The following is an 11,391-nucleotide window of genomic DNA, read 5'->3' as shown; positions in this document are numbered from 1 at the left end:
GCTGTGTAAATACACCAGGCGCTTCAAATGTCTTCTGTCTTTTAAGCTTCACAGAAAACTGTGAGGTTGGTACCATTATCTCCATTTTCCAGATGATGAAACTAAATCTGACAGACGCTAAATAACTTCCTTGAAGTCACATAAGTAAACATTTCCAAAGCCCTCAAATCGAAGTCTGTCTGAGTCCACGGTCCTAACTATTCTGTGTGTACAATTACTGATATTTGTAATGACGGCCTGGAGTCATCTGTAAATGTTAATCTCTGATTTTTTTTTTTAACGTTTTTATTGGAGTATAATTGCTTTACAATGGTGTGTTAGTTTCTGCTGTATAACAAAGTGAATCAGTTATACATATACATATGTTCCCATATCTCTTCCCTCTTGCGTCTCCCTCCCTCCCACCCTCCCTATCCCACCCCTCTAGCTGGTCACAAAGCACTGAGCTGATCTTCCTGTGCTATGAGACTGCTTCCCACTAGCTAGCTATTTTACGCTTGGTAGAAAAATATATAACACTTCACGCATTTGCGTGTCATCCTTGCGCAGGGGCCACGCTAATCTTCTCTGTGTCGTTCCAATTTTAGTGTATGTGCTGCCGAAGCGAGTGCTCTCTGATGTTTTTTATTTCAAAAATCAGGGAAAGTTATACTATCTCTCAAGTATTTTCTTCCAGATAAAAGTTGGTTTTCCAGGGCTTCCCTGGTGGCGCAGTGGTTGAGAGTCTGCCTGCCAATGTAGGGGACGCGGGTTCGAGCCCTGGTCTGGGAAGATCCCACATGCCGCGGAGCAACTCGGCCCGTGAGCCACGACTACTGAGCCTGCGCGTCTGGAGCCTGTGCTCCGCAACAAGAGAGGCCGCGATGGTGAGAGGCCCGCACACGGCGATGAACAGTGGCCCCCGCTCGCCGCAACTAGAGAAAGCCCTCGTACAGAAACGAAGACCCAACACAGCCAAAAATAAATAAATTAATTAATTAATTAAAAAAAAAAAAAAGAATCAGATTTATAAAAAAAAAAAAAAAAAAAGTTGGTTTTCCAGAGTGACCCATTTTTCAAGAATTCTGGATAGCTGAAGCTTTAACTGTACTTTGAAGCTTCTTACTAAATTTCAGTAATTACATCTGTACAAATTGGTCGCAATCAAGTTGCAAGTAAAATTTTTATGAAATGCTATAAAATATATTGGTTGTAAATTCTGAGTCCTATGTAAGTTCTATCTATTGCATTTCCTCACACACGTCAATTTTAAAAAGGCTTTTAAATGTTTTCGGCAGAATTTTTTTTCAAAATAATACTTCAATATGGACTTTTTCTTGGCAATCCATGAGATTTCCTGGAAGTTCCTACTGAGTACACTTACTGTATAAATATAAAACTTGATTTCCCAGTAAAAGCATCAACCATCTGCAAATGCCAATAGGCTTTATAAGCAATTTGCAGCCTCTGAGTAAGGCCATCCTCCTTTTTCCATATTTTTTCTAATGCTTGGAGTATGGGCCACAGAACTCTTGGAAAGACTATTTTCAAATTCTTTCTTGCTTTAAGACCTCCCCACCTTTTGACTAAACATTGCTTCATTTTCCTGGAGTAAAGAATCTGACTGAAAATCTCTAGTCAGCTTACCTGATCACATTTCCCCCAATATGTCAGTGTAGCGGTAACTGCTCTGAACATCTAACCTTTCCTGAACCCGTGGCACATTCGTACAACCACACATAACAGTGTATACAGTTCCTTTTCATTTATCAAAAGAAAGAATCCTTGGGGAATAAAGATTTGACAGCTACTGTTACAAGATAATTGTAATACTTAAAAAAAAGAGAGAAAGAGAGATGAGACAGATGGTGTACGCTGGAGACATGTGGAAGTTTGCTTGAAAAAGAGCTTCAGAAATTCAATTGACACTGAAAAGAAATTATGCAAATCGTCATTTTTGCATAAAAGCATCATGGAAAACAGGGAAATTATGTTAATCTTTAGTCTTCCACAACCTTGTCACAGAGAGAGAATGGCAAGTGGACTGACACACTCTTGGTGTCCTATTTTTTAAAAAGCTCTGTAGCCACTCATGTTTTTCTTATTTATTTATTTATTTATTGGAGCCACTCATTTTGAGTCACAAGGAAAAGAGATTAAATTGAGTGAGATGATTAAGAACATCTTCTGTTTTGCCATGCTTAGGTCTAATTCATTAATATCAACCATTAACACATTTTAGATGAGTTATTCAGTACTTTTATTATACATTATGTAATTTACATGGGCAGTGTTTGTAATAAATTTATTAGGTATTTCATCAGATTAACCTATGTGGCATTAAAGGATGATGGAAATTTAATTTTAAAAATTATGTTTATTACTTTAAAAAAAGATTTTCACATTGCCCTTTTAAGCTTTATATGCTTGCCTGATTCACACATTACCCAAAATTTTTAAAAAAAGGAAGAACGTGCACGAGACGCTTTGAGGACAGAAATTCTAAGGAACAATGTGAAATGTTGGGGTGAAAATTCTGGCACTGTTGGTCGAGGAGACTGAGGCACAGAAAATTAGTGAGGAATCTGATTTCAGCGAAAGGAGGAAAATCACTTACTGAATTCAGGCAAGTTTTCAGAAGAACAGGTTTGAAGCGTAGCACCATTAGTATCTGGTGTCATGATAATTATGCTTTTAAGAACATGAATAGGGCTTCCCTGGTGGCGCAGTGGTTAAGAATCCGCCTGCCAATGCAGGGCACACGGGTTCGAACCCTGGTCCGGGAAGATCCCACATGCCACGGAGCAACTAAGCTTGTGAGCCACAACTACTGAGCCTGCGCTCTAGAGCCCGTGTGCCACAACTACTGAAGCCTGCGTGCCTAGAGCCTGTGCTCCGCAACAAGAGAAGCCACCGCAATGAGAAGCCCGCGCACCGCAACGAAGAGTAGCCCGGCTCACTGCACCTAGAGAAAACCGGCGTGCAGCAATGAAGACTCAACACAGCCAAAAATAAATAAATAAATTAAATTAAATTAAAAAGAACATGGATAAACTCACGTTTATTTAGGGGCAAGAAAGAGGGAAGGAGACGTGTTAGCTGTAGACAAAAGCAAATGTTATGATGGGATCATTTCCACTCATTTCGAGATCACAGAATATAGGCTTGTGTCTGAGTGTACATGTGAATTAGGGAGAGTAAATGGAGAAAGGCCCATCTTTCACCCAATATTATATTGAAAACAGAAACCTGGGTCATACATCATGAATCTCCCGTGAATTCATTCTTGTGTGTGTGTTTAAGCTGACCTATTTAAATGCCATTAGAAAAGTCAACATTTATATTTAATTTGAACAGAGAAAAAGAAGTCTGAAAATTGATAAACAACCTTTAATATATAAAGATGGGTTGCCAAGAAAGATGATGGGATTTCATTTCCTGGAGATGGTGAGATAAAGTGATGCATATTCTCTAATAGTTTGGGCTGGGCGAAGACTGCTTAGAAGCAAAAAGACCACTTCAAGGATTAAACTTTTAAAACGAGAATGGAGCTTGACAAGAGAAAGTATTTTTCATAGAAAGGAAGCCATCCTATTACATTTTCTTCACAGAGGTTACGTTTATCTTTGAACTTACGTCAGCAGTATATTCGCGCACCCAGTGCTCCTGTGTGCTTTCATACAAGTTTCACAGTATAAGCAGCAGGACCTCCTGAGGCTTGATATGGGTGACCCTGGTCCACATTTGGGTCCTGGGGTAACTCGGGGCCAGCCATGTGTATTTCTCTGGGAAAGCTAATCTTCTGGCTCCCTTTTAAACTGATATTCTTTTTTTTTTTAATTTTTATTTATTTATTTATTTGTTTGTTTGTTTGTTTATTTATTTTTGGCTGTGTTGGGTCTTTGTTCCTGCACGTGGGCTTTCTCTGGTTGTGGCGAGCAGGGGCTACTCTTCATTGCGGTGTGCAGGCTTCTTATTGCAGTGGCTTCTCTTGTTGCAGAGCACAGGCTCTAGGCGTGCGGGCTTCATTAGTTGTGGCACGGAGGCTCAGTAGTTGTGGATCGTGGGCTCTAGAGCGCAGGCTCAGTAGTTCTGGCGCACGGGCTTAGTTGCTCCGCGACATGTGGGATCTTCCCAGACCAGGGCTCGAACCCGTGTGCCCTGCATTGGCAGGCGGATTCTTAACCACTGAGCCACCAGGGAAGTCCCTAAACCAATATTCTTTATAAATCCGTGCAGCGTTTATTAAGAGGAGAGGCTGAGCCCCGGATGGTGGGGTGGGCAGGAAGGGGGGCCAACCAGAATGAAGGAAGGTTGCAACACGCAGGGTCTCTCCTGTTGCCCCAGCAAACCAGCAATGGCTGGAGCTCCCATATCCTTCCTTGGTTATATTAACCAAAGCCCAGATGGCCCTCGATGGACTAGCTTCTCTAATCAGCTCTGGGTGACTAGGTTAGCCTTTCCTAAATTGTGGTCCCAGCATCACTATGTGAGAATCGCCTGATTCCTGAACCCATGCTGGACCTACCGAGGGAGTGTCTCTAGGTACAAGGCTGGGACATTTGCATTTTTAATGAGCTCTGCAGGTGATTCTGGCCGCACTACACCTCAGGACCCGCTCCCGGAAGGCTGGGTTAGAATTAGAGGCATTTAGAGAGCTCCAGCTCCCCCAGGTATTTGGCTGTCAAGCACCTCCTCAGACGTGCAACCCTGTGTCAGGGATGATGGAGGAAGATGCGGTTCTGCACCCACTCCTCGGTCTCACTGCCCAGCATCCATTCTGACTGAGCTGAAGTCCCCGGGGGCCCAGCATCCACTCTGATTGCGCTGAAGTCCCCGGGGAGGGCCTATAAATACTCCATCTGCTCAGACTTCTTGCCAGACAGTGGCGTTTGCACCACCTTCCCACTGCTGAGACCGAAATACCTCCTCCGGGCTTGCCTTCCTTGAGCTGCTAAGAGCCCTGTTTCCTGACAACTCCAGTGCCCCAGGACCACTTGCCTTTTTCCATGGGGATTCCATTGCCCTTAGATGTCCTTTATGCAATTAGGATGGAGATAAATGTTTAATGCTGGAAAGAACCTTAGAGATAATCCAATCCACTCCATCATTATGTGGAACAGATGCAAACAGATACACAGAAGAAGAAGCAGGGAACAAAATTTTGAGTCCTCACAACGTGCTAGAAATGTGCTGTGCTAGATTTTTCAACCAGTTTTGTCATCGATATTTTTTTTACAACAGACTTTCAAAGGATGACATCATGTCCATTTGTTATAGATACAGAAGTCGAAACTCAGAAAATTAAAGAACTTTGCAAAGTTGTTCAGTTAACAGGTAGTGGATTCAAGGTTGAATCCAGGTCCTAAAGAAAAGTATAATATTAACTATCATTTATGAAGCACTTACCATGTGTTGGGCATAGTTCCAAGCACTGTATTTTTACTAACTTATGTAATACTGCCACAAAAACCTTGAGGTAGGGAGGAGTATTATGCCCCCTTTTCTGGGGGACGCAGGCACAGAAGACCAGAAACTTGCCTGGGGACACCCCGTTAGTAGATGGGGGAGCCCTGACTTTAGTGGTCTCTCCAGAATCAAGTAATCAGGGAAGGTAGTTATTGCCCAGATAGGAGATAAACAGATCTGAAATAATGATTGGGAGGAAGGGACAGATCTGGGAACCCCTTCTGATGATCTCTGGATCACCTGTCTGGATGGGAGGTGTGGGAAGGAGTGAAGACAGCGCTCCATTTTCTTGCTTCCTCGGGGAACTAGGTCAACGGTGACACCATTAGCTGAGACCCAGAACAAAGATAAACCAGCATCACATTTATGTTCTGGGTTACATAGCTGCCATTTGGCTACTTCTACAGCTTCCCTGTGAAACATAAGAGGAAGAACCACCCGTCCTCATTTTCTACCTAAAAATGTATTGATTGATCAATTATAAGAACCACTCAGTGGAATTTGGAGCACTGTCTGCCTGATTTCCTATCCATAGGGCCATGAAGTAGTAAGTGTATTTGTAGCTTTGGGCAGTACATACAACCCCTTACTCGATTCATTCTTATTCGAGAATTTTCCTCTGGCCGCCACTATGAGTTGCTGTCAAGGATCCCATGGTGAAGAAGACAGCCCCGGTCCGCTTCAGGGAGCTTGTATTCAGGTGAGGGAGATAGGCAATAAGAAAGAAATGAAAGCTTAGCCTGTGAAAAGTACTATACAGATAACGGGGGTGACATGGTACAGAACTTGCTAGCCCAGGGACCAGGCGACATGGGGACTTGTCAGACGTGAAAGGTGTCTGAGGTTTATTCCAAGTGTGATGGGAAGAAATTGATGAGTTTTCAGCAAGGCAGTGACACGATGTTGTGCGTATTTTGCAGCTTGCTCTGAATGTCACTACATCCAGGGCAGACTATGAAGGCAGGATTGGAGGCAGAGAGGCTGGTGAGGGGGCGCAGAGGCCAAGGTCGGTGACAGCTGAAAGAAGGGTGCAGAGATGACAAAGTGGGTAGAAACTGAAATATATCTGGGGGTATAGCAGGCAGACTTGTTGATGGAGAGCGGTAGAGAGGAAAAGGGAGAAATCATGATGACCCCTGGGTTCCTGGTTTAAACCCCGGATAAATAAATCATGCTGCTATTTACCAATATTGTTGCAACTGGACAAGGAATTAGTTTTTTTTTTCTGTAATAAATATTTATTATGAATCAAATGAAGTTACTTTTAACAAATACGTCTTACAAGCTTTTCTTTTTTTAAATATTTATTTATTTTTGGCTGCATCGGAACTTAGTTGTGGCACATGGGATCTTTCATTGTGGCGTGCGGGCTTCTCTCTAGTTGTGGCTCACGTGCTCAGTATTTGTGGCACAGGAGCTTAGTTGCCCCACGGCATGTGGGACCTTAATTCCCGGACCAGGGATCAAACCCGTGTCCCCTGCATTGGAAAGAGGATTCTTAACCACTGGACCACCAGGGAAGTCCCTACAAGCTTTTTGTTTAACCACAAAACTTAAAATCAAGTGTGAAATTTCTGGGAAATTACACAAATATTTGTTGAAAAAGTTACGTAGGTTTTTCAATTTGTCATTAAATATCAATAAACATAGATAAGAATTGTTAACCCAGTAATAATAAACAGGTCAAGTACAGCTTTGCCTCACCTGGATGATTTCCAAAGTGTCTCTTTGGTTATTAGGTTCTTGTGGAATGACTGAAACATAAATGTTTTTTTGTTTTTTTTTTTAAATTAATTAATTAATTAATTTATTTATTTATTTTTGGCTGGGTTGGATCTTTGTTGCTGCCCGAGGGCTTTCTCTAGTTGTGGCGAGCGGGGGCTACTCTTCATTGCGGTGCGCGGGCTTCTCATTGCAGTGGCTTCTCTTGTTGCAGAGCACGGGCTCTAGGCGTGCGGGCTTCAGTAGTTGTGGCTCGTGGGCTCAGTAGTTGTGGCTCGCAGGCTCTAGAGTGCAGGCTCAGTAGTTGTGGCGCACGGGCTTAGTTGCTCCGCGGTATGTGGGATCTTCCCGGACCAGGGCTTGAACCCGTGTCCCCTGCATTGGCAGGCGGATTCTTAACCACTGCACCACCAGGGACGCCCCATAAATGTTTTATAACTTTCTTTTCTTTAACTTTCTGAGGTGGTAACTAATGGTGCACAATTCTTGATTTCTTAATGTATTTATGTTGGAAGAATTAGTTTATGTCTTTTTTTTTTTTAGTTTATGTCTTTTTAATGTTTCTCATCACACATCATTGAATTTTGATTCATTTTAATTTTAAAGAAGGCTGGTTACAAGTTGAGGCTTCTAATATTTTTTATTGAAGTATAGTTGATGTACAACATATAAGTTACAGGTGTACAATATACTGATTCACAATTTTTAAAGGTTATACTCCATTTATAGTTATTATAAAATACTGGGTATATTCCCTGTGTTGTACAAGGTATCCTTGCAGCTTATTTTATACCTAATAGTTTGTACCTCTTAATCCCCTACCCCTATCTTGCCTCTCCCTGCTTCACTCTCTCCACGGGTAACCACTAGTTTGTTCTCTGTGTCAGTGAGTCTGTTTCTTTTTCATTATATCCACTAGTTTGTTGTATTTTTTAGATTCCACGTATAAGTGATATCATGCAGTATTTGTCTTTCTCTGATTTATTTCACTTAGCATAATATTCTCCAAGTCCATTCATGTTGCTGCAAATGGCATTATTTCATTCTTTTTTATGGCTGAGTAATATTCCATTACATATATATTCCTATATATATTATATTGTAATATATAATATTAGATTAATATTCCATTATATACAATGTATAATATACATTATAATATATTATATTAATATTCCATTATATATATATATATATATGTATATATATATATATATATATATCACATCGTCTTTATCCATTCATCTGTCAATGGACACTTAGGTTGCCTCCATGTCCTGGCTATTGTAAATAGAGCTGCTATGAACATTGGGGTGCAGAATCTTTTCTAATTAGGGTTTTCATTTTTATCATTTTTTTTTTTGATAAATACCCAGGCATGGAATTGCTGGGTCATATGGTAGTTCTATTTTTAGTGTTTTGAGAAACCTCCATACTGTTTTCCACAGCGGCTACACCATTTTACATTCCCACCAACAGTGTAGGCGGGTTGGAGGAGGAATTAGTTTTGAAGGTAGATGATCATCAGACACACGTATGTATACGTGTGTGTAAGCACGGTACCAGAGCTTACCAAAAAGCACTCTGGACTGGGAACTGAAAAGTCTGATTTGTGTCAGCACGTCATCACTACGAGCAGTAACTTCTCGACACCTCATTATTTCCCGTCTGCAACATGGGGATGATTATATCTGTCTTCACTGCTTCAGAGGGTTGCTGAGAAGATAAATGAGATAGCGTTTAGGGAAGCACTTTGAAGTCTTGGTTGGACAAGGACTGTATAAATCCAAGCTACCATTATCATGTCAGGGTGTGTTTATTTTTCATGTATCTGCTCAAAGTCACAGGGGCCATGAATATATCATGTGTACATTCTTTCCTTCAGGTTCAGTTCCCAGAAATGGTCAGGTGAACATGTTTTTCTTTCCCCAACTCTCCCTTCAGCTGTAGTATTCTCTCGACAGTATTCTGCAATTATTAGTGTTGTTGAAGACTTTTTAAAGACCCTGGGAAGAAAGGATTTTGCCCAGTATAACTTTTCCCAGGTAATTCTTGGCTGATAAAGATAATGATGATACCTTCCTTTAAAAGAGATGTACAGGTTACAAAGAACCAGTGCACTGTCTCATAGAATCCTCAACAACAGTCTAGGAAAGGTATGATTTTTTTCACCATTTGACAGAGGAAAGATGGCTCAAGAAGTTCAAGTAATTTGCCTAAAACTTCATTGTACAGTTGGAGTAATTAAAGCTAATAAAAGAGTTGCATTCTAAAAAATAGAGTGAATGAGCAGCGGGGATGTTGAAAGAACTGAGCCATGTCCCAGGTGACATTCGTCAGAGCTTCTTCCATCCTGGAACCCTGGACGCAGTCTCCAGGTCTTTGATAATGGGTGCGACTAGGCTTTTTCTGGTCTGGAGTTTCAAAAGCTGGACCATTCCACCCAGGACCTTGTGTACTCTTCTCTACATACAAACAAGCAACCAAAATAAGACCAAAATAAAGTAAAATTGTCCCTTGGTCTCCAGAGTCATTACCTGGTTAACTGTCAGCTTTCCCTTGGAGGACACAAAGAGCATTCGGGTTTGCTTGAGGTGACCTGTGAAAGAGGTCCTTGGGATGGTGGGAAGAAAACTGGACTTGGAATCCAGACATGAGGTTGAGTCTTGGTCCAACGTGGCTTATTGTGATGAGTGAACCTATTTGAGTTTTGGTTTTAATAAGTGTAAATGGCATATAATAATGTTTATCTGTTTACTGACTGTGACCTTCCAATCAGCCTCCCCTTCAGGCACGCAGTTGCAGGTGCAGAAGTTTATGGGCTAAGCAGTCACTTTTAGAGTGACTTGTTGGTGGATTACTGGATTAAAAATGCTCTATTCTGATCATTTCTCCCTTTGTCTTTCTCAACTCAAATGCATGTGTATTTGCTCACTTCTTTTTTTTATCAATATTTTTAAATTGGAGTATAGTTGATTTACAACGTGGTGTTAATTCTCCTGTACAGAAAAGTGATTCAGTTATACATATATATTCTTTTTTCATATTCTTTTCCATTCTGGTTTATCACAGGATATTGAATATAGTTCTCTGTGCTATACAGTAGGACCTTGTTGTTTATCCATTCTCTATATATGTATTTGCTCACTTCTAATGGAGGGGAAGTGGGCTATCCTTTCTGGTACTCATACAGTAGGGCTGTCCACATATTCATCCATTAGCACAAAGCTAAAGAGGGAAGATGGACAGAGTTTCAGTGAGGACTAGATGACCGCATCTCCAGTGTGGAGCGGGTGACTGCACACAGTGAGGGAGAGATAGCTGTAGTGTCACAGCGGTTCCTTACTCAGGTGAATCTCATTTGTCTGCACTGGTTTCGCTGTGGCCCTGGCTGGAGACTAGACGATCATCAACTCCCTTCAAATGGTCAGGCTGGTTAGAGGTCGGCCATTGGTTTCTCGAAAAGGCGTATCTGTCACCCTTTCTCCTTATTTTCTGCACACCTTTGAGGAGGGTATTTGGGAAAAATTTTTGTTATGTGGATGGCAAATGCAAATCAAATGACAATTTTGAGATCAATGACAAAATTTTAACTTGTTTTACCGCTAAACTGAGGCTGAGAAACAAACCCCCAAACTTGTGGACACGTGTTTTTCCAAAGGACCTTTCGGTTTACAGGTGTGTGCCTGGGTTTACAGGTGTGTGCCTGGCTTTACAGGTGTGTGCGGGGGGCCCCCCAGAGGCCGCGGGGCTGGTTCGGGCCACACGGGCCCCGGGCCAGGCTGACCCCCGGGTCGCGGGCGGGTAGGACGGGCCTCCGGGCCGGGCTTCCCGTCGACCCCGTCTTCCGGGTCCTGGGCCGGGTCCCGAGGCTCGCGCCCGGGTCTGTGTCCGGGGTACCGGGTGGCACCCGCTCCTCCTCTGCGGGCAGCGCGTCCCCACTCGGCCGTCCTCCCAGCCTCGGCGGCGGACACTCAGTTCCCCTTCCCCGTGCCCCCGGGACCTACCCTGGACCCCGGCAGCGCCCGGGCGCGGGAGGCGGGCGGCAGGCCTCCCCCGTCCGTCCTCCTCCTCCTCCTCCGTCTCTGCTCTCCGCCCTCCTCCTCCCCTGCTCCTCCCCCTCCCCTCCCCCTCCTTTCCCCTCCCCTCCCTCCCCTCCCTCCTCGCCCCTCCCATCCCCTCCCTCCTCGCCCCTCCCCTCCTCCTCCCTCGGGCCCGGCA

General features: G+C 43.0%; 1 non-coding gene across 1 annotated transcript; it reads right to left on the bottom strand.

Moving 5' to 3' along the window:
* Nucleotides 1–504: 504 nt before the first annotated feature.
* On the bottom strand, nt 505–611 carry LOC118897622. Its single transcript, XR_005020509.1, has one exon. It is a non-coding gene; the product is annotated as a U6 spliceosomal RNA (small nuclear RNA).
* Nucleotides 612–11,391: the final 10,780 nt, after the last annotated feature.

Source organism: Balaenoptera musculus, chromosome 6 (genome assembly GCF_009873245.2).
Source record: "Balaenoptera musculus isolate JJ_BM4_2016_0621 chromosome 6, mBalMus1.pri.v3, whole genome shotgun sequence".
Taxonomy (NCBI): Eukaryota; Metazoa; Chordata; class Mammalia; order Artiodactyla; family Balaenopteridae; genus Balaenoptera; species Balaenoptera musculus.
This window is presented reverse-complemented; position numbering and strand designations above follow the sequence as displayed.